The sequence below is a fragment of the Phyllobates terribilis genome, unplaced genomic scaffold (assembly GCF_046119375.1).
Source record: "Phyllobates terribilis strain yellow unplaced genomic scaffold, ASM4611937v1 Scaffold_142__1_contigs__length_4687701, whole genome shotgun sequence".
Classification (NCBI taxonomy): Eukaryota; Metazoa; Chordata; class Amphibia; order Anura; family Dendrobatidae; genus Phyllobates; species Phyllobates terribilis.
The window spans coordinates 2,429,643-2,451,678 of record NW_027362902.1 but is presented as its reverse complement, the minus strand read 5'-3'; the positions used below and the strand labels follow the sequence as shown (position 1 = coordinate 2,451,678).

General features: G+C 45.3%; 16 non-coding genes and 1 pseudogene across 16 annotated transcripts; all 17 read right to left on the bottom strand.

Annotated features, from left to right (window-relative positions):
- Positions 1–910: 910 nt before the first annotated feature.
- Positions 911–1,100, bottom strand: LOC141206178 (U2 spliceosomal RNA). The gene has a single exon (XR_012276844.1). It is a non-coding gene; the product is annotated as a U2 spliceosomal RNA (small nuclear RNA).
- A 1,118-nt stretch (positions 1,101–2,218) lies between these two features.
- LOC141206174 (U2 spliceosomal RNA) lies at positions 2,219–2,409 on the bottom strand. Its single transcript, XR_012276840.1, has one exon. It is a non-coding gene; the product is annotated as a U2 spliceosomal RNA (small nuclear RNA).
- Positions 2,410–3,523: 1,114 nt separating this feature from the next.
- LOC141205690 (U2 spliceosomal RNA) lies at positions 3,524–3,714 on the bottom strand. The gene has a single exon (XR_012276367.1). It is a non-coding gene; the product is annotated as a U2 spliceosomal RNA (small nuclear RNA).
- Positions 3,715–4,829: 1,115 nt separating this feature from the next.
- On the bottom strand, positions 4,830–5,020 carry LOC141205689 (U2 spliceosomal RNA). Its single transcript, XR_012276366.1, has one exon. It is a non-coding gene; the product is annotated as a U2 spliceosomal RNA (small nuclear RNA).
- Positions 5,021–6,135: 1,115 nt separating this feature from the next.
- On the bottom strand, positions 6,136–6,326 carry LOC141205688 (U2 spliceosomal RNA). Its single transcript, XR_012276365.1, has one exon. It is a non-coding gene; the product is annotated as a U2 spliceosomal RNA (small nuclear RNA).
- A 1,118-nt stretch (positions 6,327–7,444) lies between these two features.
- On the bottom strand, positions 7,445–7,635 carry LOC141205687 (U2 spliceosomal RNA). Its single transcript, XR_012276364.1, has one exon. It is a non-coding gene; the product is annotated as a U2 spliceosomal RNA (small nuclear RNA).
- Positions 7,636–8,750: 1,115 nt separating this feature from the next.
- On the bottom strand, positions 8,751–8,941 carry LOC141205686 (U2 spliceosomal RNA). The gene has a single exon (XR_012276363.1). It is a non-coding gene; the product is annotated as a U2 spliceosomal RNA (small nuclear RNA).
- A 1,118-nt stretch (positions 8,942–10,059) lies between these two features.
- LOC141205959 (U2 spliceosomal RNA) lies at positions 10,060–10,250 on the bottom strand. The gene has a single exon (XR_012276629.1). It is a non-coding gene; the product is annotated as a U2 spliceosomal RNA (small nuclear RNA).
- A 1,121-nt stretch (positions 10,251–11,371) lies between these two features.
- LOC141205685 (U2 spliceosomal RNA) lies at positions 11,372–11,562 on the bottom strand. The gene has a single exon (XR_012276362.1). It is a non-coding gene; the product is annotated as a U2 spliceosomal RNA (small nuclear RNA).
- A 1,115-nt stretch (positions 11,563–12,677) lies between these two features.
- On the bottom strand, positions 12,678–12,868 carry LOC141205684 (U2 spliceosomal RNA). The gene has a single exon (XR_012276361.1). It is a non-coding gene; the product is annotated as a U2 spliceosomal RNA (small nuclear RNA).
- Positions 12,869–13,983: 1,115 nt separating this feature from the next.
- LOC141205683 (U2 spliceosomal RNA) lies at positions 13,984–14,174 on the bottom strand. The gene has a single exon (XR_012276360.1). It is a non-coding gene; the product is annotated as a U2 spliceosomal RNA (small nuclear RNA).
- Positions 14,175–15,289: 1,115 nt separating this feature from the next.
- On the bottom strand, positions 15,290–15,480 carry LOC141205962 (U2 spliceosomal RNA). Its single transcript, XR_012276632.1, has one exon. It is a non-coding gene; the product is annotated as a U2 spliceosomal RNA (small nuclear RNA).
- A 1,115-nt stretch (positions 15,481–16,595) lies between these two features.
- Positions 16,596–16,778, bottom strand: LOC141206365 (U2 spliceosomal RNA). The gene has a single exon (XR_012276991.1). It is a non-coding gene; the product is annotated as a U2 spliceosomal RNA (small nuclear RNA).
- A 795-nt stretch (positions 16,779–17,573) lies between these two features.
- On the bottom strand, positions 17,574–17,665 carry LOC141206435 (U2 spliceosomal RNA; annotated as a pseudogene).
- Positions 17,666–18,780: 1,115 nt separating this feature from the next.
- LOC141206492 (U2 spliceosomal RNA) lies at positions 18,781–18,971 on the bottom strand. The gene has a single exon (XR_012277046.1). It is a non-coding gene; the product is annotated as a U2 spliceosomal RNA (small nuclear RNA).
- Positions 18,972–20,086: 1,115 nt separating this feature from the next.
- LOC141206019 (U2 spliceosomal RNA) lies at positions 20,087–20,277 on the bottom strand. The gene has a single exon (XR_012276687.1). It is a non-coding gene; the product is annotated as a U2 spliceosomal RNA (small nuclear RNA).
- A 1,115-nt stretch (positions 20,278–21,392) lies between these two features.
- LOC141206480 (U2 spliceosomal RNA) lies at positions 21,393–21,583 on the bottom strand. Its single transcript, XR_012277035.1, has one exon. It is a non-coding gene; the product is annotated as a U2 spliceosomal RNA (small nuclear RNA).
- Between the last annotated feature and the right edge of the window lie 453 nt (positions 21,584–22,036).

The following is a 22,036-nucleotide window of genomic DNA, read 5'->3' as shown; positions in this document are numbered from 1 at the left end:
CTGTTCCCACCCGCCTCAACACCGTTGGAAGGGAGGAGAACCAATTAAGGCGGGGGGTGGGGTGGAACGAGCAGCTGTCTACCCTTAGCAGGAGGGCTCCTGATTACATACCTCTCCTGCTGCTGCTGCTGCTGCTGGCTGTCCAGCAGCAGACTGAAGGTGGCTGCTGCTGTGCACAGGTATATAAAGGCTCAGAGCCTATTATGACACGCGCAGCCAGCGTTCCATTGCCACATTCCATCTACTGCAGGCAGGATACCTGGCTGGCTGAATGTCGCTGAGAAGCTCACAGAGACCGCCATAAGCAACAGTTTAACAGAATGCCACAGACTAATCAACCAAACTTTTTGGGTTGGGTTCTCTTTTATAGTCTGCAGGCATTAAATGAAAGAAGTCAGTGTTCCAGCAGAAGGAGACAACGTTTCAGAAAAGGCATTGTAGCAAACCAAAAAAGAAATTTTAAGTGCAGCAGAGTAACCAGCGCACATACCTGTTAGCTCAGGTGAGTTTAAAAGGCTGCTGTTGATAACAAGGGCATTTGCTAAATAGATGGTGTGTGTGCAACAATATACTGAAAGGTCAATTATATTGTGCAGCTTATCTCACCACCTGTAGTTATTTAGGTGAAAGCTCCAAAATGCTTGCCTAATATGTCTGTTTATCCAAAAGGAAGTAAAAAGGGAGAGCTAGAAAGATAGCATTGCATCACATTACATGGCAATGCAATGCACAGTTGCTGAAGTTGAACCAAAATGAGCTTGTAATCTGGCTTCTGCAACTTTGAACATGAAAAATCCAATGAGGAGAAGAAAAGCAAAGCCAAAGAGTCCATCCCAAAATCCGACAAACAAGCAAAATGAACAAAAAACATTGAATTCAATTCTTTCTGATTTTAGAAACTGCATTAAAGAAGGGGTGCACCGGTCCTGGAGATACTGCAATACCAGGTCAATGCGTGGAGTGGACAGAGCAAGCTCTTTTTCCATCTCCCTGTTCTAAAAATCCATTTAATATATGGTCCCCAGATAGGGGACGTATCAGATATTAAACTGATAAGAACAGATACTACACTTGATCTTAGCCAAAAGCCGAGAAGCGATAACCAGAATTGGTTTCAAACTACGGAGCCACCCAAGGATCCTGAAAAGTCCATTTGTGGAGATGAGCTCCTGGACTCCCGTTAAGAAGACATGTTGTCAACCTCTAGATCCCTTACATGCCTGCACTTTTCGGCTTGCTGCTGCTGCTGCAATCCACGCGTTTTAGATCTGCATAACTCCACCTCTTTAAACACAGCACCTTCACCCCCTGCTGTTCCCACCCGCCTCAACACCGTTGGAAGGGAGGAGAACCAATTAAGGCGGGGGGTGGGGTGGAACGAGCAGCTGTCTACCCTTAGCAGGAGGGCTCCTGATTACATACCTCTCCTGCTGCTGCTGCTGCTGGCTGTCCAGCAGCAGACTGAAGGTGGCTGCTGCTGTGCACAGGTATATAAAGGCTCAGAGCCTATTATGACACGCGCAGCCAGCGTTCCATTGCCACATTCCATCTACTGCAGGCAGGATACCTGGCTGGCTGAATGTCGCTGAGAAGCTCACAGAGACCGCCATAAGCAACAGTTTAACAGAATGCCACAGACTAATCAACCAAACTTTTTGGGTTGGGTTCTCTTTTATAGTCTGCAGGCATTAAATGAAAGAAGTCAGTGTTCCAGCAGAAGGAGACAACGTTTCAGAAAAGGCATTGTAGCAAACCAAAAAAGAAATTTTAAGCGCAGCAGAGTAACCAGCGCACATACCTGTTAGCTCAGGTGAGTTTAAAAGGCTGCTGTTGATAACAAGGGCATTTGCTAAATAGATGGTGTGTGTGCAACAATATACTGAAAGGTCAATTATATTGTGCAGCTTATCTCACCACCTGTAGTTATTTAGGTGAAAGCTCCAAAATGCTTGCCTAATATGTCTGTTTATCCAAAAGGAAGTAAAAAGGGAGAGCTAGAAAGATAGCATTGCATCACATTACATGGCAATGCAATGCACAGTTGCTGAAGTTGAACCAAAATGAGCTTGTAATCTGGCTTCTGCAACTTTGAACATGAAAAATCCAATGAGGAGAAGAAAAGCAAAGCCAAAGAGTCCATCCCAAAATCCGACAAACAAGCAAAATGAACAAAAAACATTGAATTCAATTCTTTCTGATTTTAGAAACTGCATTAAAGAAGGGGTGCACCGGTCCTGGAGATACTGCAATACCAGGTCAATGCGTGGAGTGGACAGAGCAAGCTCTTTTTCCATCTCCCTGTTCTAAAAATCCATTTAATATATGGTCCCCAGATAGGGGACGTATCAGATATTAAACTGATAAGAACAGATACTACACTTGATCTTAGTCAAAAGGCCGAGAAGCGATAACCAGAATTGGTTTCAAACTACGGAGCCACCCAAGGATCCTGAAAAGTCCATTTGTGGAGATGAGCTCCTGGACTCCCGTTAAGAAGACATGTTGTCAACCTCTAGATCCCTTACATGCCTGCACTTTTCGGCTTGCTGCTGCTGCAATCCACGCGTTTTAGATCTGCATAACTCCACCTCTTTAAACACAGCACCTTCACCCCCTGCTGTTCCCACCCGCCTCAACACCGTTGGAAGGGAGGAGAACCAATTAAGGCGGGGGGTGGGGTGGAACGAGCAGCTGTCTACCCTTAGCAGGAGGGCTCCTGATTACATACCTCTCCTGCTGCTGCTGCTGCTGGCTGTCCAGCAGCAGACTGAAGGTGGCTGCTGCTGTGCACAGGTATATAAAGGCTCAGAGCCTATTATGACACGCGCAGCCAGCGTTCCATTGCCACATTCCATCTACTGCAGGCAGGATACCTGGCTGGCTGAATGTCGCTGAGAAGCTCACAGAGACCGCCATAAGCAACAGTTTAACAGAATGCCACAGACTAATCAACCAAACTTTTTGGGTTGGGTTCTCTTTTATAGTCTGCAGGCATTAAATGAAAGAAGTCAGTGTCCAGCAGAAGGAGACAATGTTTCAGAAAAGGCATTGTAGCAAACCAAAAAAGAAATTTTAAGCGCAGCAGAGTAACCAGCGCACATACCTGTTAGCTCAGGTGAGTTTAAAAGGCTGCTGTTGATAACAAGGGCATTTGCTAAATAGATGGTGTGTGTGCAACAATATACTGAAAGGTCAATTATATTGTGCAGCTTATCTCACCACCTGTAGTTATTTAGGTGAAAGCTCCAAAATGCTTGCCTAATATGTCTGTTTATCCAAAAGGAAGTAAAAAGGGAGAGCTAGAAAGATAGCATTGCATCACATTACATGGCAATGCAATGCACAGTTGCTGAAGTTGAACCAAAATGAGCTTGTAATCTGGCTTCTGCAACTTTGAACATGAAAAATCCAATGAGGAGAAGAAAAGCAAAGCCAAAGAGTCCATCCCAAAATCCGACAAACAAGCAAAATGAACAAAAAACATTGAATTCAATTCTTTCTGATTTTAGAAACTGCATTAAAGAAGGGGTGCACCGGTCCTGGAGATACTGCAATACCAGGTCAATGCGTGGAGTGGACAGAGCAAGCTCTTTTTCCATCTCCCTGTTCTAAAAATCCATTTAATATATGGTCCCCAGATAGGGGACGTATCAGATATTAAACTGATAAGAACAGATACTACACTTGATCTTAGCCAAAAGGCCGAGAAGCGATAACCAGAATTGGTTTCAAACTACGGAGCCACCCAAGGATCCTGAAAAGTCCATTTGTGGAGATGAGCTCCTGGACTCCCGTTAAGAAGACATGTTGTCAACCTCTAGATCCCTTACATGCCTGCACTTTTCGGCTTGCTGCTGCTGCAATCCACGCGTTTTAGATCTGCATAACTCCACCTCTTTAAACACAGCACCTTCACCCCCTGCTGTTCCCACCCGCCTCAACACCGTTGGAAGGGAGGAGAACCAATTAAGGCGGGGGGTGGGGTGGAACGAGCAGCTGTCTACCCTTAGCAGGAGGGCTCCTGATTACATACCTCTCCTGCTGCTGCTGCTGCTGGCTGTCCAGCAGCAGACTGAAGGTGGCTGCTGCTGTGCACAGGTATATAAAGGCTCAGAGCCTATTATGACACGCGCAGCCAGCGTTCCATTGCCACATTCCATCTACTGCAGGCAGGATACCTGGCTGGCTGAATGTCGCTGAGAAGCTCACAGAGACCGCCATAAGCAACAGTTTAACAGAATGCCACAGACTAATCAACCAAACTTTTTGGGTTGGGTTCTCTTTTATAGTCTGCAGGCATTAAATGAAAGAAGTCAGTGTTCCAGCAGAAGGAGACAACGTTTCAGAAAAGGCATTGTAGCAAACCAAAAAAGAAATTTTAAGCGCAGCAGAGTAACCAGCGCACATACCTGTTAGCTCAGGTGAGTTTAAAAGGCTGCTGTTGATAACAAGGGCATTTGCTAAATAGATGGTGTGTGTGCAACAATATACTGAAAGGTCAATTATATTGTGCAGCTTATCTCACCACCTGTAGTTATTTAGGTGAAAGCTCCAAAATGCTTGCCTAATATGTCTGTTTATCCAAAAGGAAGTAAAAAGGGAGAGCTAGAAAGATAGCATTGCATCACATTACATGGCAATGCAATGCACAGTTGCTGAAGTTGAACCAAAATGAGCTTGTAATCTGGCTTCTGCAACTTTGAACATGAAAAATCCAATGAGGAGAAGAAAAGCAAAGCCAAAGAGTCCATCCCAAAATCCGACAAACAAGCAAAATGAACAAAAAACATTGAATTCAATTCTTTCTGATTTTAGAAACTGCATTAAAGAAGGGGTGCACCGGTCCTGGAGATACTGCAATACCAGGTCAATGCGTGGAGTGGACAGAGCAAGCTCTTTTTCCATCTCCCTGTTCTAAAAATCCATTTAATATATGGTCCCCAGATAGGGGACGTATCAGATATTAAACTGATAAGAACAGATACTACACTTGATCTTAGCCAAAAGGCCGAGAAGCGATAACCAGAATTGGTTTCAAACTACGGAGCCACCCAAGGATCCTGAAAAGTCCATTTGTGGAGATGAGCTCCTGGACTCCCGTTAAGAAGACATGTTGTCAACCTCTAGATCCCTTACATGCCTGCACTTTTCGGCTTGCTGCTGCTGCAATCCACGCGTTTTAGATCTGCATAACTCCACCTCTTTAAACACAGCACCTTCACCCCCTGCTGTTCCCACCCGCCTCAACACCGTTGGAAGGGAGGAGAACCAATTAAGGCGGGGGGTGGGGTGGAACGAGCAGCTGTCTACCCTTAGCAGGAGGGCTCCTGATTACATACCTCTCCTGCTGCTGCTGCTGCTGGCTGTCCAGCAGCAGACTGAAGGTGGCTGCTGCTGTGCACAGGTATATAAAGGCTCAGAGCCTATTATGACACGCGCAGCCAGCGTTCCATTGCCACATTCCATCTACTGCAGGCAGGATACCTGGCTGGCTGAATGTCGCTGAGAAGCTCACAGAGACCGCCATAAGCAACAGTTTAACAGAATGCCACAGACTAATCAACCAAACTTTTTGGGTTGGGTTCTCTTTTATAGTCTGCAGGCATTAAATGAAAGAAGTCAGTGTTCCAGCAGAAGGAGACAACGTTTCAGAAAAGGCATTGTAGCAAACCAAAAAAGAAATTTTAAGCGCAGCAGAGTAACCAGCGCACATACCTGTTAGCTCAGGTGAGTTTAAAAGGCTGCTGTTGATAACAAGGGCATTTGCTAAATAGATGATGTGTGTGCAACAATATACTGAAAGGTCAATTATATTGTGCAGCTTATCTCACCACCTGTAGTTATTTAGGTGAAAGCTCCAAAATGCTTGCCTAATATGTCTGTTTATCCAAAAGGAAGTAAAAAGGGAGAGCTAGAAAGATAGCATTGCATCACATTACATGGCAATGCAATGCACAGTTGCTGAAGTTGAACCAAAATGAGCTTGTAATCTGGCTTCTGCAACTTTGAACATGAAAAATCCAATGAGGAGAAGAAAAGCAAAGCCAAAGAGTCCATCCCAAAATCCGACAAACAAGCAAAATGAACAAAAAACATTGAATTCAATTCTTTCTGATTTTAGAAACTGCATTAAAGAAGGGGTGCACCGGTCCTGGAGATACTGCAATACCAGGTCAATGCGTGGAGTGGACAGAGCAAGCTCTTTTTCCATCTCCCTGTTCTAAAAATCCATTTAATATATGGTCCCCAGATAGGGGACGTATCAGATATTAAACTGATAAGAACAGATACTACACTTGATCTTAGCCAAAAGGCCGAGAAGCGATAACCAGAATTGGTTTCAAACTACGGAGCCACCCAAGGATCCTGAAAAGTCCATTTGTGGAGATGAGCTCCTGGACTCCCGTTAAGAAGACATGTTGTCAACCTCTAGATCCCTTACATGCCTGCACTTTTCGGCTTGCTGCTGCTGCAATCCACGCGTTTTAGATCTGCATAACTCCACCTCTTTAAACACAGCACCTTCACCCCCTGCTGTTCCCACCCGCCTCAACACCGTTGGAAGGGAGGAGAACCAATTAAGGCGGGGGGTGGGGTGGAACGAGCAGCTGTCTACCCTTAGCAGGAGGGCTCCTGATTACATACCTCTCCTGCTGCTGCTGCTGCTGCTGGCTGTCCAGCAGCAGACTGAAGGTGGCTGCTGCTGTGCACAGGTATATAAAGGCTCAGAGCCTATTATGACACGCGCAGCCAGCGTTCCATTGCCACATTCCATCTACTGCAGGCAGGATACCTGGCTGGCTGAATGTCGCTGAGAAGCTCACAGAGACCGCCATAAGCAACAGTTTAACAGAATGCCACAGACTAATCAACCAAACTTTTTGGGTTGGGTTCTCTTTTATAGTCTGCAGGCATTAAATGAAAGAAGTCAGTGTTCCAGCAGAAGGAGACAACGTTTCAGAAAAGGCATTGTAGCAAACCAAAAAAGAAATTTTAAGCGCAGCAGAGTAACCAGCGCACATACCTGTTAGCTCAGGTGAGTTTAAAAGGCTGCTGTTGATAACAAGGGCATTTGCTAAATAGATGGTGTGTGTGCAACAATATACTGAAAGGTCAATTATATTGTGCAGCTTATCTCACCACCTGTAGTTATTTAGGTGAAAGCTCCAAAATGCTTGCCTAATATGTCTGTTTATCCAAAAGGAAGTAAAAAGGGAGAGCTAGAAAGATAGCATTGCATCACATTACATGGCAATGCAATGCACAGTTGCTGAAGTTGAACCAAAATGAGCTTGTAATCTGGCTTCTGCAACTTTGAACATGAAAAATCCAATGAGGAGAAGAAAAGCAAAGCCAAAGAGTCCATCCCAAAATCCGACAAACAAGCAAAATGAACAAAAAACATTGAATTCAATTCTTTCTGATTTTAGAAACTGCATTAAAGAAGGGGTGCACCGGTCCTGGAGATACTGCAATACCAGGTCAATGCGTGGAGTGGACAGAGCAAGCTCTTTTTCCATCTCCCTGTTCTAAAAATCCATTTAATATATGGTCCCCAGATAGGGGACGTATCAGATATTAAACTGATAAGAACAGATACTACACTTGATCTTAGCCAAAAGGCCGAGAAGCGATAACCAGAATTGGTTTCAAACTACGGAGCCACCCAAGGATCCTGAAAAGTCCATTTGTGGAGATGAGCTCCTGGACTCCCGTTAAGAAGACATGTTGTCAACCTCTAGATCCCTTACATGCCTGCACTTTTCGGCTTGCTGCTGCTGCAATCCACGCGTTTTAGATCTGCATAACTCCACCTCTTTAAACACAGCACCTTCACCCCCTGCTGTTCCCACCCGCCTCAACACCGTTGGAAGGGAGGAGAACCAATTAAGGCGGGGGGTGGGGTGGAACGAGCAGCTGTCTACCCTTAGCAGGAGGGCTCCTGATTACATACCTCTCCTGCTGCTGCTGCTGCTGGCTGTCCAGCAGCAGACTGAAGGTGGCTGCTGCTGTGCACAGGTATATAAAGGCTCAGAGCCTATTATGACACGCGCAGCCAGCGTTCCATTGCCACATTCCATCTACTGCAGGCAGGATACCTGGCTGGCTGAATGTCGCTGAGAAGCTCACAGAGACCGCCATAAGCAACAGTTTAACAGAATGCCACAGACTAATCAACCAAACTTTTTGGGTTGGGTTCTCTTTTATAGTCTGCAGGCATTAAATGAAAGAAGTCAGTGTTCCAGCAGAAGGAGACAACGTTTCAGAAAAGGCATTGTAGCAAACCAAAAAAGAAATTTTAAGCGCAGCAGAGTAACCAGCGCACATACCTGTTAGCTCAGGTGAGTTTAAAAGGCTGCTGTTGATAACAAGGGCATTTGCTAAATAGATGGTGTGTGTGCAACAATATACTGAAAGGTCAATTATATTGTGCAGCTTATCTCACCACCTGTAGTTATTTAGGTGAAAGCTCCAAAATGCTTGCCTAATATGTCTGTTTATCCAAAAGGAAGTAAAAAGGGAGAGCTAGAAAGATAGCATTGCATCACATTACATGGCAATGCAATGCACAGTTGCTGAAGTTGAACCAAAATGAGCTTGTAATCTGGCTTCTGCAACTTTGAACATGAAAAATCCAATGAGGAGAAGAAAAGCAAAGCCAAAGAGTCCATCCCAAAATCCGACAAACAAGCAAAATGAACAAAAAACATTGAATTCAATTCTTTCTGATTTTAGAAACTGCATTAAAGAAGGGGTGCACCGGTCCTGGAGATACTGCAATACCAGGTCAATGCGTGGAGTGGACAGAGCAAGCTCTTTTTCCATCTCCCTGTTCTAAAAATCCATTTAATATATGGTCCCCAGATAGGGGACGTATCAGATATTAAACTGATAAGAACAGATACTACACTTGATCTTAGCCAAAAGGCCGAGAAGCGATAACCAGAATTGGTTTCAAACTACGGAGCCACCCAAGGATCCTGAAAAGTCCATTTGTGGAGATGAGCTCCTGGACTCCCGTTAAGAAGACATGTTGTCAACCTCTAGATCCCTTACATGCCTGCACTTTTCGGCTTGCTGCTGCTGCAATCCACGCGTTTTAGATCTGCATAACTCCACCTCTTTAAACACAGCACCTTCACCCCCTGCTGTTCCCACCCGCCTCAACACCGTTGGAAGGGAGGAGAACCAATTAAGGCGGGGGGTGGGGTGGAACGAGCAGCTGTCTACCCTTAGCAGGAGGGCTCCTGATTACATACCTCTCCTGCTGCTGCTGCTGCTGCTGGCTGTCCAGCAGCAGACTGAAGGTGGCTGCTGCTGTGCACAGGTATATAAAGGCTCAGAGCCTATTATGACACGCGCAGCCAGCGTTCCATTGCCACATTCCATCTACTGCAGGCAGGATACCTGGCTGGCTGAATGTCGCTGAGAAGCTCACAGAGACCGCCATAAGCAACAGTTTAACAGAATGCCACAGACTAATCAACCAAACTTTTTGGGTTGGGTTCTCTTTTATAGTCTGCAGGCATTAAATGAAAGAAGTCAGTGTTCCAGCAGAAGGAGACAACGTTTCAGAAAAGGCATTGTAGCAAACCAAAAAAGAAATTTTAAGCGCAGCAGAGTAACCAGCGCACATACCTGTTAGCTCAGGTGAGTTTAAAAGGCTGCTGTTGATAACAAGGGCATTTGCTAAATAGATGGTGTGTGTGCAACAATATACTGAAAGGTCAATTATATTGTGCAGCTTATCTCACCACCTGTAGTTATTTAGGTGAAAGCTCCAAAATGCTTGCCTAATATGTCTGTTTATCCAAAAGGAAGTAAAAAGGGAGAGCTAGAAAGATAGCATTGCATCACATTACATGGCAATGCAATGCACAGTTGCTGAAGTTGAACCAAAATGAGCTTGTAATCTGGCTTCTGCAACTTTGAACATGAAAAATCCAATGAGGAGAAGAAAAGCAAAGCCAAAGAGTCCATCCCAAAATCCGACAAACAAGCAAAATGAACAAAAAACATTGAATTCAATTCTTTCTGATTTTAGAAACTGCATTAAAGAAGGGGTGCACCGGTCCTGGAGATACTGCAATACCAGGTCAATGCGTGGAGTGGACAGAGCAAGCTCTTTTTCCATCTCCCTTTTCTAAAAATCCATTTAATATATGGTCCCCAGATAGGGGACGTATCAGATATTAAACTGATAAGAACAGATACTACACTTGATCTTAGCCAAAAGGCCGAGAAGCGATAACCAGAATTGGTTTCAAACTACGGAGCCACCCAAGGATCCTGAAAAGTCCATTTGTGGAGATGAGCTCCTGGACTCCCGTTAAGAAGACATGTTGTCAACCTCTAGATCCCTTACATGCCTGCACTTTTCGGCTTGCTGCTGCTGCAATCCACGCGTTTTAGATCTGCATAACTCCACCTCTTTAAACACAGCACCTTCACCCCCTGCTGTTCCCACCCGCCTCAACACCGTTGGAAGGGAGGAGAACCAATTAAGGCGGGGGGTGGGGTGGAACGAGCAGCTGTCTACCCTTAGCAGGAGGGCTCCTGATTACATACCTCTCCTGCTGCTGCTGCTGCTGCTGCTGGCTGTCCAGCAGCAGACTGAAGGTGGCTGCTGCTGTGCACAGGTATATAAAGGCTCAGAACCTATTATGACACGCGCAGCCAGCGTTCCATTGCCACATTCCATCTTCTGCAGGCAGGATACCTGGCTGGCTGAATGTCGCTGAGAAGCTCACAGAGACCGCCATAAGCAACAGTTTAACAGAATGCCACAGACTAATCAACCAAACTTTTTGGGTTGGGTTCTCTTTTATAGTCTGCAGGCATTAAATGAAAGAAGTCAGTGTTCCAGCAGAAGGAGACAACGTTTCAGAAAAGGCATTGTAGCAAACCAAAAAATAAATTTTAAGCGCAGCAGAGTAACCAGCGCACATACCTGTTAGCTCAGGTGAGTTTAAAAGGCTGCTGTTGATAACAAGGGCATTTGCTAAATAGATGGTGTGTGTGCAACAATATACTGAAAGGTCAATTATATTGTGCAGCTTATCTCACCACCTGTAGTTATTTAGGTGAAAGCTCCAAAATGCTTGCCTAATATGTCTGTTTATCCAAAAGGAAGTAAAAAGGGAGAGCTAGAAAGATAGCATTGCATCACATTACATGGCAATGCAATGCACAGTTGCTGAAGTTGAACCAAAATGAGCTTGTAATCTGGCTTCTGCAACTTTGAACATGAAAAATCCAATGAGGAGAAGAAAAGCAAAGCCAAAGAGTCCATCCCAAAATCCGACAAACAAGCAAAATGAACAAAAAACATTGAATTCAATTCTTTCTGATTTTAGAAACTGCATTAAAGAAGGGGTGCACCGGTCCTGGAGATACTGCAATACCAGGTCAATGCGTGGAGTGGACAGAGCAAGCTCTTTTTCCATCTCCCTGTTCTAAAAATCCATTTAATATATGGTCCCCAGATAGGGGACGTATCAGATATTAAACTGATAAGAACAGATACTACACTTGATCTTAGCCAAAAGGCCGAGAAGCGATAACCAGAATTGGTTTCAAACTACGGAGCCACCCAAGGATCCTGAAAAGTCCATTTGTGGAGATGAGCTCCTGGACTCCCGTTAAGAAGACATGTTGTCAACCTCTAGATCCCTTTCATGCCTGCACTTTTCGGCTTGCTGCTGCTGCAATCCACGCGTTTTAGATCTGCACAACTCCACCTCTTTAAACACAGCACCTTCACCCCCTGCTGTTCCCACCCGCCTCAACACCGTTGGAAGGGAGGAGAACCAATTAAGGCGGGGGGTGGGGTGGAACGAGCAGCTGTCTACCCTTAGCAGGAGGGCTCCTGATTACATACCTCTCCTGCTGCTGCTGCTGCTGGCTGTCCAGCAGCAGACTGAAGGTGGCTGCTGCTGTGCACAGGTATATAAAGGCTCAGAGCCTATTATGACACGCGCAGCCAGCGTTCCATTGCCACATTCCATCTACTGCAGGCAGGATACCTGGCTGGCTGAATGTCGCTGAGAAGCTCACAGAGACCGCCATAAGCAACAGTTTAACAGAATGCCACAGACTAATCAACCAAACTTTTTGGGTTGGGTTCTCTTTTATAGTCTGCAGGCATTAAATGAAAGAAGTCAGTGTTCCAGCAGAAGGAGACAACGTTTCAGAAAAGGCATTGTAGCAAACCAAAAAATAAATTTTAAGCGCAGCAGAGTAACCAGCGCACATACCTGTTAGCTCAGGTGAGTTTAAAAGGCTGCTGTTGATAACAAGGGCATTTGCTAAATAGATGGTGTGTGTGCAACAATATACTGAAAGGTCAATTATATTGTGCAGCTTATCTCACCACCTGTAGTTATTTAGGTGAAAGCTCCAAAATGCTTGCCTTATATGTCTGTTTATCCAAAAGGAAGTAAAAAGGGAGAGCTAGAAAGATAGCATTGCATCACATTACATGGCAATGCAATGCACAGTTGCTGAAGTTGAACCAAAATGAGCTTGTAATCTGGCTTCTGCAACTTTGAACATGAAAAATCCAATGAGGAGAAGAAAAGCAAAGCCAAAGAGTCCATCCCAAAATCCGACAAACAAGCAAAATGAACAAAAAACATTGAATTCAATTCTTTCTGATTTTAGAAACTGCATTAAAGAAGGGGTGCACCGGTCCTGGAGATACTGCAATACCAGGTCAATGCGTGGAGTGGACAGAGCAAGCTCTTTTTCCATCTCCCTGTTCTAAAAATCCATTTAATATATGGTCCCCAGATAGGGGACGTATCAGATATTAAACTGATAAGAACAGATACTACACTTGATCTTAGCCAAAAGGCCGAGAAGCGATAACCAGAATTGGTTTCAAACTACGGAGCCACCCAAGGATCCTGAAAAGTCCATTTGTGGAGATGAGCTCCTGGACTCCCGTTAAGAAGACATGTTGTCAACCTCTAGATCCCTTACATGCCTGCACTTTTCGGCTTGCTGCTGCTGCAATCCACGCGTTTTAGATCTGCATAACTCCACCTCTTTAAACACAGCACCTTCACCCCCTGCTGTTCCCACCCGCCTCAACACCGTTGGAAGGGAGGAGAACCAATTAAGGCGGGGGGTGGGGTGGAACGAGCAGCTGTCTACCCTTAGCAGGAGGGCTCCTGATTACATACCTCTCCTGCTGCTGCTGCTGCTGGCTGTCCAGCAGCAGACTGAAGGTGGCTGCTGCTGTGCACAGGTATATAAAGGCTCAGAGCCTATTATGACACGCGCAGCCAGCGTTCCATTGCCACATTCCATCTACTGCAGGCAGGATACCTGGCTGGCTGAATGTCGCTGAGAAGCTCACAGAGACCGCCATAAGCAACAGTTTAACAGAATGCCACAGACTAATCAACCAAACTTTTTGGGTTGGGTTCTCTTTTATAGTCTGCAGGCATTAAATGAAAGAAGTCAGTGTTCCAGCAGAAGGAGACAACGTTTCAGAAAAGGCATTGTAGCAAACCAAAAAAGAAATTTTAAGCGCAGCAGAGTAACCAGCGCACATACCTGTTAGCTCAGGTGAGTTTAAAATGCTGCTGTTGATAACAAGGGCATTTGCTAAATAGATGGTGTGTGTGCAACAATATACTGAAAGGTCAATTATATTGTGCAGCTTATCTCACCACCTGTAGTTATTTAGGTGAAAGCTCCAAAATGCTTGCCTTATATGTCTGTTTATCCAAAAGGAAGTAAAAAGGGAGAGCTAGAAAGATAGCATTGCATCACATTACATGGCAATGCAATGCACAGTTGCTGAAGTTGAACCAAAATGAGCTTGTAATCTGGCTTCTGCAACTTTGAACATGAAAAATCCAATGAGGAGAAGAAAAGCAGAGCCAAAGAGTCCATCCCAAAATCCGACAAACAAGCAAAATGAACAAAAAACATTGAATTCAATTCTTTCTGATTTTAGAAACTGCATTAAAGAAGGGGTGCACCGGTCCTGGAGATACTGCAATACCAGGTCAATGCGTGGAGTGGACAGAGCAAGCTCTTTTTCCATCTCCCTGTTCTAAAAATCCATTTAATATATGGTCCCCAGATAGGGGACGTATCAGATATTAAACTGATAAGAACAGATACTACACTTGATCTTAGCCAAAAGGCCGAGAAGCGATAACCAGAATTGGTTTCAAATTACGGAGCCACCCAAGGATCCTGAAAAGTCCATTTGTGGAGATGAGCTCCTGGACTCCCGTTAAGAAGACATGTTGTCAACCTCTAGATCCCTTACATGCCTGCACTTTTCGGCTTGCTGCTGCTGCAATCCACGCGTTTTAGATCTGCATAACTCCACCTCTTTAAACACAGCACCTTCACCCCCTGCTGTTCCCACCCGCCTCAACACCGTTGGAAGGGAGGAGAACCAATTAAGGCGGGGGGTGGGGTGGAACAAGCAGCTGTCTACCCTTAGCAGGAGGGCTCCTGATTACATACCTCTCCTGCTGCTGCTGCTGCTGGCTGTCCAGCAGCAGACTGAAGGTGGCTGCTGCTGTGCACAGGTATATAAAGGCTCAGAGCCTATTATGACACGCGCAGCCAGCGTTCCATTGCCACATTCCATCTACTGCAGGCAGGATACCTGGCTGGCTGAATGTCGCTGAGAAGCTCACAGAGACCGCCATAAGCAACAGTTTAACAGAATGCCACAGACTAATCAACCAAACTTTTTGGGTTGGGTTCTCTTTTATAGTCTGCAGGCATTAAATGAAAGAAGTCAGTGTTCCAGCAGAAGGAGACAACGTTTCAGAAAAGGCATTGTAGCAAACCAAAAAAGAAATTTTAAGCGCAGCAGAGTAACCAGCGCACATACCTGTTAGCTCAGGTGAGTTTAAAATGCTGCTGTTGATAACAAGGGCATTTGCTAAATAGATGGTGTGTGTGCAACAATATACTGAAAGGTCAATTATATTGTGCAGCTTATCTCACCACCTGTAGTTATTTAGGTGAAAGCTCCAAAATGCTTGCCTAATATGTCTGTTTATCCAAAAGGAAGTAAAAAGGGAGAGCTAGAAAGATAGCATTGCATCACATTACATGGCAATGCAATGCACAGTTGCTGAAGTTGAACCAAAATGAGCTTGTAATCTGGCTTCTGCAACTTTGAACATGAAAAATCCAATGAGGAGAAGAAAAGCAAAGCCAAAGAGTCCATCCCAAAATCCGACAAACAAGCAAAATGAACAAAAAACATTGAATTCAATTCTTTCTGATTTTAGAAACTGCATTAAAGAAGGGGTGCACCGGTCCTGGAGATACTGCAATACCAGGTCAATGCGTGGAGTGGAGAGAGCAAGCTCTTTTTCCATCTCCCTGTTCTAAAAATCCATTTAATATATGGTCCCCAGATAGGGGACGTATCAGATATTAAACTGATAAGAACAGATACTACACTTGATCTTAGCCAAAAGGCCGAGAAGCGATAACCAGAATTGGTTTCAAACTACGGAGCCACCCAAGGATCCTGAAAAGTCCATTTGTGGAGATGAGCTCCTGGACTCCCGTTAAGAAGACATGTTGTCAACCTCTAGATCCCTTACATGCCTGCACTTTTCGGCTTGCTGCTGCTGCAATCCACGCGTTTTAGATCTGCATAACTCCACCTCTTTAAACACAGCACCTTCACCCCCTGCTGTTCCCACCCGCCTCAACACCGTTGGAAGGGAGGAGAACCAATTAAGGCGGGGGGTGGGGTGGAACGAGCAGCTGTCTTCCCTTAGCAGGAGGGCTCCTGATTACATACCTCTCCTGCTGCTGCTGCTGCTGGCTGTCCAGCAGCAGACTGAAGGTGGCTGCTGCTGTGCACAGGTATATAAAGGCTCAGAGCCTATTATGACACGCGCAGCCAGCGTTCCATTGCCACATTCCATCTACTGCAGGCAGGATACCTGGCTGGCTGAATGTCGCTGAGAAGCTCACAGAGACCGCCATAAGCAACAGTTTAACAGAATGCCACAGACTAATCAACCAAACTTTTTGGGTTGGGTTCTCTTTTATAGTCTGCAGGCATTAAATGAAAGAAGTCAGTGTTCCAGCAGAAGGAGACAACGTTTCAGAAAAGGCATTGTAGCAAACCAAAAAAGAAATTTTAAGTGCAGCAGAGTAACCAGCGCACATACCTGTTAGCTCAGGTGAGTTTAAAAGGCTGCTGTTGATAACAAGGGCATTTGCTAAATAGATGGTGTGTGTGCAACAATATACTGAAAGGTCAATTATATTGTGCAGCTTATCTCACCACCTGTAGTTATTTAGGTGAAAGCTCCAAAATGCTTGCCTAATATGTCTGTTTATCCAAAAGGAAGTAAAAAGGGAGAGCTAGAAAGATAGCATTGCATCACATTACATGGCAATGCAATGCACAGTTGCTGAAGTTGAACCAAAATGAGCTTGTAATCTGGCTTCTGCAACTTTGAACATGAAAAATCCAATGAGGAGAAGAAAAGCAAAGCCAAAGAGTCCATCCCAAAATCCGACAAACAAGCAAAATGAACAAAAAACATTGAATTCAATTCTTTCTGATTTTAGAAACTGCATTAAAGAAGGGGTGCACCGGTCCTGGAGATACTGCAATAACAGGTCAATGCGTGGAGTGGACAGAGCAAGCTCTTTTTCCATCTCCCTGTTCTAAAAATCCATTTAATATATGGTCCCCAGATAGGGGACGTATCAGATATTAAACTGATAAGAACAGATTTTTTTTTTTTTTTTATCGAAAGCCCGAATTCGTGTACAAAACCCGAGTGCGCTTAAAAAAGTGACAAGTGCCACAAAAAAAGTGCACTAGGATGCTGGTCTTCTTGAAACCCTCTCCAAAAGGAGAAGGGTCCCCCAAACCATTCCCCGTCCCTCCGAGCCAGAAGGCCACAGCGAGGAACAGGGACAAATAGCCACCTCCAGCCGGAGCCAGAGGCGACCCAATCTTACCCCCAGCACCTGCCCGAGTTCTCACCCGAGCAAGGCACTGGGAGCCAAAGACTGTGCTCCCCTCCCGGAAGAGGGGAGCCAACAACGCTCTCCTCCCGAAAGAGGAGAGCCAAGGGGGTTCAGGGGGGAGCGGAACCTGATGGCCACACACTCCCCCCCTAGGCCTGCCAAGAGAGGAACCCGTAAGGGAACCGCATCCCGACAAAATCCTAGTAGGACGTAACACACGTGAATAAGTGGACACACAGTGACAAAGAAATTTAAATAAATAGTGAAGGTTTCACAGTATAATACTGCCCGGACCTTCGACCGGGAATTGAAAAATTCCCCATCCTAAGGCCAGAAGGCCCAGAATAAGGGTGTGTGTGAAGAAAGAAATATTGAAGTGCTAGTGCAAATGTGCCATAAACTCAAGTGGGGATCCCAATCCCAGTGAGTTAAGGCACCCCAGGATCACCACTCCTGGGGCACTTCACACTTTGGGCTTTCGATCTTCCCCGGCCCAATGGCGTCGATCCTGGGGGGCCATGCTTTCCACCAGATGACTATATTAGCCACCTGGCGTACTAACAAGCGCCTAAACCCCAGTGTGCATAATGTATCAATCTACTAGGGCGGCCAACATCCAAAACCGCCTTTTCGAAAGATACTACACTTGATCTTAGCCAAAAGGCCGAGAAGCGATAACCAGAATTGGTTTCAAACTACGGAGCCACCCAAGGATCCTGAAAAGTCCATTTGTGGAGATGAGCTCCTGGACTCCCGTTAAGAAGACATGTTGTCAACCTCTAGATCCCTTACATGCCTGCACTTTTCGGCTTGCTGCTGCTGCAATCCACGCGTTTTAGATCTGCATAACTCCACCTCTTTAAACACAGCACCTTCACCCCCTGCTGTTCCCACCCGCCTCAACACCGTTGGAAGGGAGGAGAACCAATTAAGGCGGGGGGTGGGGTGGAACGAGCAGCTGTCTACCCTTAGCAGGAGGGCTCCTGATTACATACCTCTCCTGCTGCTGCTGCTGCTGGCTGTCCAGCAGCAGACTGAAGGTGGCTGCTGCTGTGCACAGGTATATAAAGGCTCAGAGCCTATTATGACACGCGCAGCCAGCGTTCCATTGCCACATTCCATCTACTGCAGGCAGGATACCTGGCTGGCTGAATGTCGCTGAGAAGCTCACAGAGACCGCCATAAGCAACAGTTTAACAGAATGCCACAGACTAATCAACCAAACTTTTTGGGTTGGGCTCTCTTTTATAGTCTGCAGGCATTAAATGAAAGAAGTCAGTGTTCCAGCAGAAGGAGACAACGTTTCAGAAAAGGCATTGTAGCAAACCAAAAAATAAATTTTAAGCGCAGCAGAGTAACCAGCGCACATACCTGTTAGCTCAGGTGAGTTTAAAAGGCTGCTGTTGATAACAAGGGCATTTGCTAAATAGATGGTGTGTGTGCAACAATATACTGAAAGGTCAATTATATTGTGCAGCTTATCTCACCACCTGTAGTTATTTAGGTGAAAGCTCCAAAATGCTTGCCTAATATGTCTGTTTATCCAAAAGGAAGTAAAAAGGGAGAGCTAGAAAGATAGCATTGCATCACATTACATGGCAATGCAATGCACAGTTGCTGAAGTTGAACCAAAATGAGCTTGTAATCTGGCTTCTGCAACTTTGAACATGAAAAATCCAATGAGGAGAAGAAAAGCAAAGCCAAAGAGTCCATCCCAAAATCCGACAAACAAGCAAAATGAACAAAAAACATTGAATTCAATTCTTTCTGATTTTAGAAACTGCATTAAAGAAGGGGTGCACCGGTCCTGGAGATACTGCAATACCAGGTCAATGCGTGGAGTGGACAGAGCAAGCTCTTTTTCCATCTCCCTGTTCTAAAAATCCATTTAATATATGGTCCCCAGATAGGGGACATATCAGATATTAAACTGATAAGAACAGATACTACACTTGATCTTAGCCAAAAGGCCGAGAAGCGATAACCAGAATTGGTTTCAAACTACGGAGCCACCCAAGGATCCTGAAAAGTCCATTTGTGGAGATGAGCTCCTGGACTCCCGTTAAGAAGACATGTTGTCAACCTCTAGATCCCTTACATGCCTGCACTTTTCGGCTTGCTGCTGCTGCAATCCACGCGTTTTAGATCTGCATAACTCCACCTCTTTAAACACAGCACCTTCACCCCCTGCTGTTCCCACCCGCCTCAACACCGTTGGAAGGGAGGAGAACCAATTAAGGCGGGGGGTGGGGTGGAACGAGCAGCTGTCTACCCTTAGCAGGAGGGCTCCTGATTACATACCTCTCCTGCTGCTGCTGCTGCTGGCTGTCCAGCAGCAGACTGAAGGTGGCTGCTGCTGTGCACAGGTATATAAAGGCTCAGAGCCTATTATGACACGCGCAGCCAGCGTTCCATTGCCACATTCCATCTACTGCAGGCAGGATACCTGGCTGGCTGAATGTCGCTGAGAAGCTCACAGAGACCGCCATAAGCAACAGTTTAACAGAATGCCACAGACTAATCAACCAAACTTTTTGGGTTGGGTTCTCTTTTATAGTCTGCAGGCATTAAATGAAAGAAGTCAGTGTTCCAGCAGAAGGAGACAACGTTTCAGAAAAGGCATTGTAGCAAACCAAAAAAGAAATTTTAAGCGCAGCAGAGTAACCAGCGCACATACCTGTTAGCTCAGGTGAGTTTAAAAGGCTGCTGTTGATAACAAGGGCATTTGCTAAATAGATGGTGTGTGTGCAACAATATACTGAAAGGTCAATTATATTGTGCAGCTTATCTCACCACCTGTAGTTATTTAGGTGAAAGCTCCAAAATGCTTGCCTAATATGTCTGTTTATCCAAAAGGAAGTAAAAAGGGAGAGCTAGAAAGATAGCATTGCATCACATTACATGGCAATGCAATGCACAGTTGCTGAAGTTGAACCAAAATGAGCTTGTAATCTGGCTTCTGCAACTTTGAACATGAAAAATCCAATGAGGAGAAGGAAAGCAAAGCCAAAGAGTCCATCCCAAAATCCGACAAACAAGCAAAATGAACAAAAAACATTGAATTCAATTCTTTCTGATTTTAGAAACTGCATTAAAGAAGGGGTGCACCGGTCCTGGAGATACTGCAATACCAGGTCAATGCGTGGAGTGGACAGAGCAAGCTCTTTTTACATCTCCCTGTTCTAAAAATCCATTTAATATATGGTCCCCAGATAGGGGACGTATCAGATATTAAACTGATAAGAACAGATACTACACTTGATCTTAGCCAAAAGGCCGAGAAGCGATAACCAGAATTGGTTTCAAACTACGGAGCCACCCAAGGATCCTGAAAAGTCCATTTGTGGAGATGAGCTCCTGGACTCCCGTTAAGAAGACATGTTGTCAACCTCTAGATCCCTTACATGCCTGCACTTTTCGGCTTGCTGCTGCTGCAATCCACGCGTTTTAGATCTGCATAACTCCACCTCTTTAAACACTGCACCTTCACCCCCTGCTGTTCCCACCCGCCTCAACACCGTTGGAAGGGAGGAGAACCAATTAAGGCGGGGGGTGGGGTGGAACGAGCAGCTGTCTACCCTTAGCAGGAGGGCTCCTGATTACATACCTCTCCTGCTGCTGCTGCTGCTGGCTGTCCAGCAGCAGACTGAAGGTGGCTGCTGCTGTGCACAGGTATATAAAGGCTCAGAGCCTATTATGACACGCGCAGCCAGCGTTCCATTGCCACATTCCATCTACTGCAGGCAGGATACCTGGCTGGCTGAATGTCGCTGAGAAGCTCACAGAGACCGCCATAAGCAACAGTTTAACAGAATGCCACAGACTAATCAACCAAACTTTTTGGGTTGGGTTCTCTTTTATAGTCTGCAGGCATTAAATGAAAGAAGTCAGTGTTCCAGCAGAAGGAGACAACGTTTCAGAAAAGGCATTGTAGCAAACCAAAAAATAAATTTTAAGCGCAGCAGAGTAACCAGCGCACATACCTGTTAGCTCAGGTGAGTTTAAAAGGCTGCTGTTGATAACAAGGGCATTTGCTAAATAGATGGTGTGTGTGCAACAATATACTGAAAGGTCAATTATATTGTGCAGCTTATCTCACCACCTGTAGTTATTTAGGTGAAAGCTCCAAAATGCTTGCCTAATATGTCTGTTTATCCAAAAGGAAGTAAAAAGGGAGAGCTAGAAAGATAGCATTGCATCACATTACATGGCAATGCAATGCACAGTTGCTGAAGTTGAACCAAAATGAGCTTGTAATCTGGCTTCTGCAACTTTGAACATGAAAAATCCAATGAGGAGAAGAAAAGCAAAGCCAAAGAGTCCATCCCAAAATCCGACAAACAAGCAAAATGAACAAAAAACATTGAATTCAATTCTTTCTGATTTTAGAAACTGCATTAAAGAAGGGGTGCACCGGTCCTGGAGATACTGCAATACCAGGTCAATGCGTGGAGTGGACAGAGCAAGCTCTTTTTCCATCTCCCTGTTCTAAAAATCCATTTAATATATGGTCCCCAGATAGGGGACATATCAGATATTAAACTGATAAGAACAGATACTACACTTGATCTTAGCCAAAAGGCCGAGAAGCGATAACCAGAATTGGTTTCAAACTACGGAGCCACCCAAGGATCCTGAAAAGTCCATTTGTGGAGATGAGCTCCTGGACTCCCGTTAAGAAGACATGTTGTCAACCTCTAGATCCCTTACATGCCTGCACTTTTCGGCTTGCTGCTGCTGCAATCCACGCGTTTTAGATCTGCATAACTCCACCTCTTTAAACACTGCACCTTCACCCCCTGCTGTTCCCACCCGCCTCAACACCGTTGGAAGGGAGGAGAACCAATTAAGGCGGGGGGTGGGGTGGAACGAGCAGCTGTCTACCCTTAGCAGGAGGGCTCCTGATTACATACCTCTCCTGCTGCTGCTGCTGGCTGTCCAGCAGCAGACTGAAGGTGGCTGCTGCTGTGCACAGGTATATAAAGGCTCAGAGCCTATTATGACACGCGCAGCCAGCGTTCCATTGCCACATTCCATCTACTGCAGG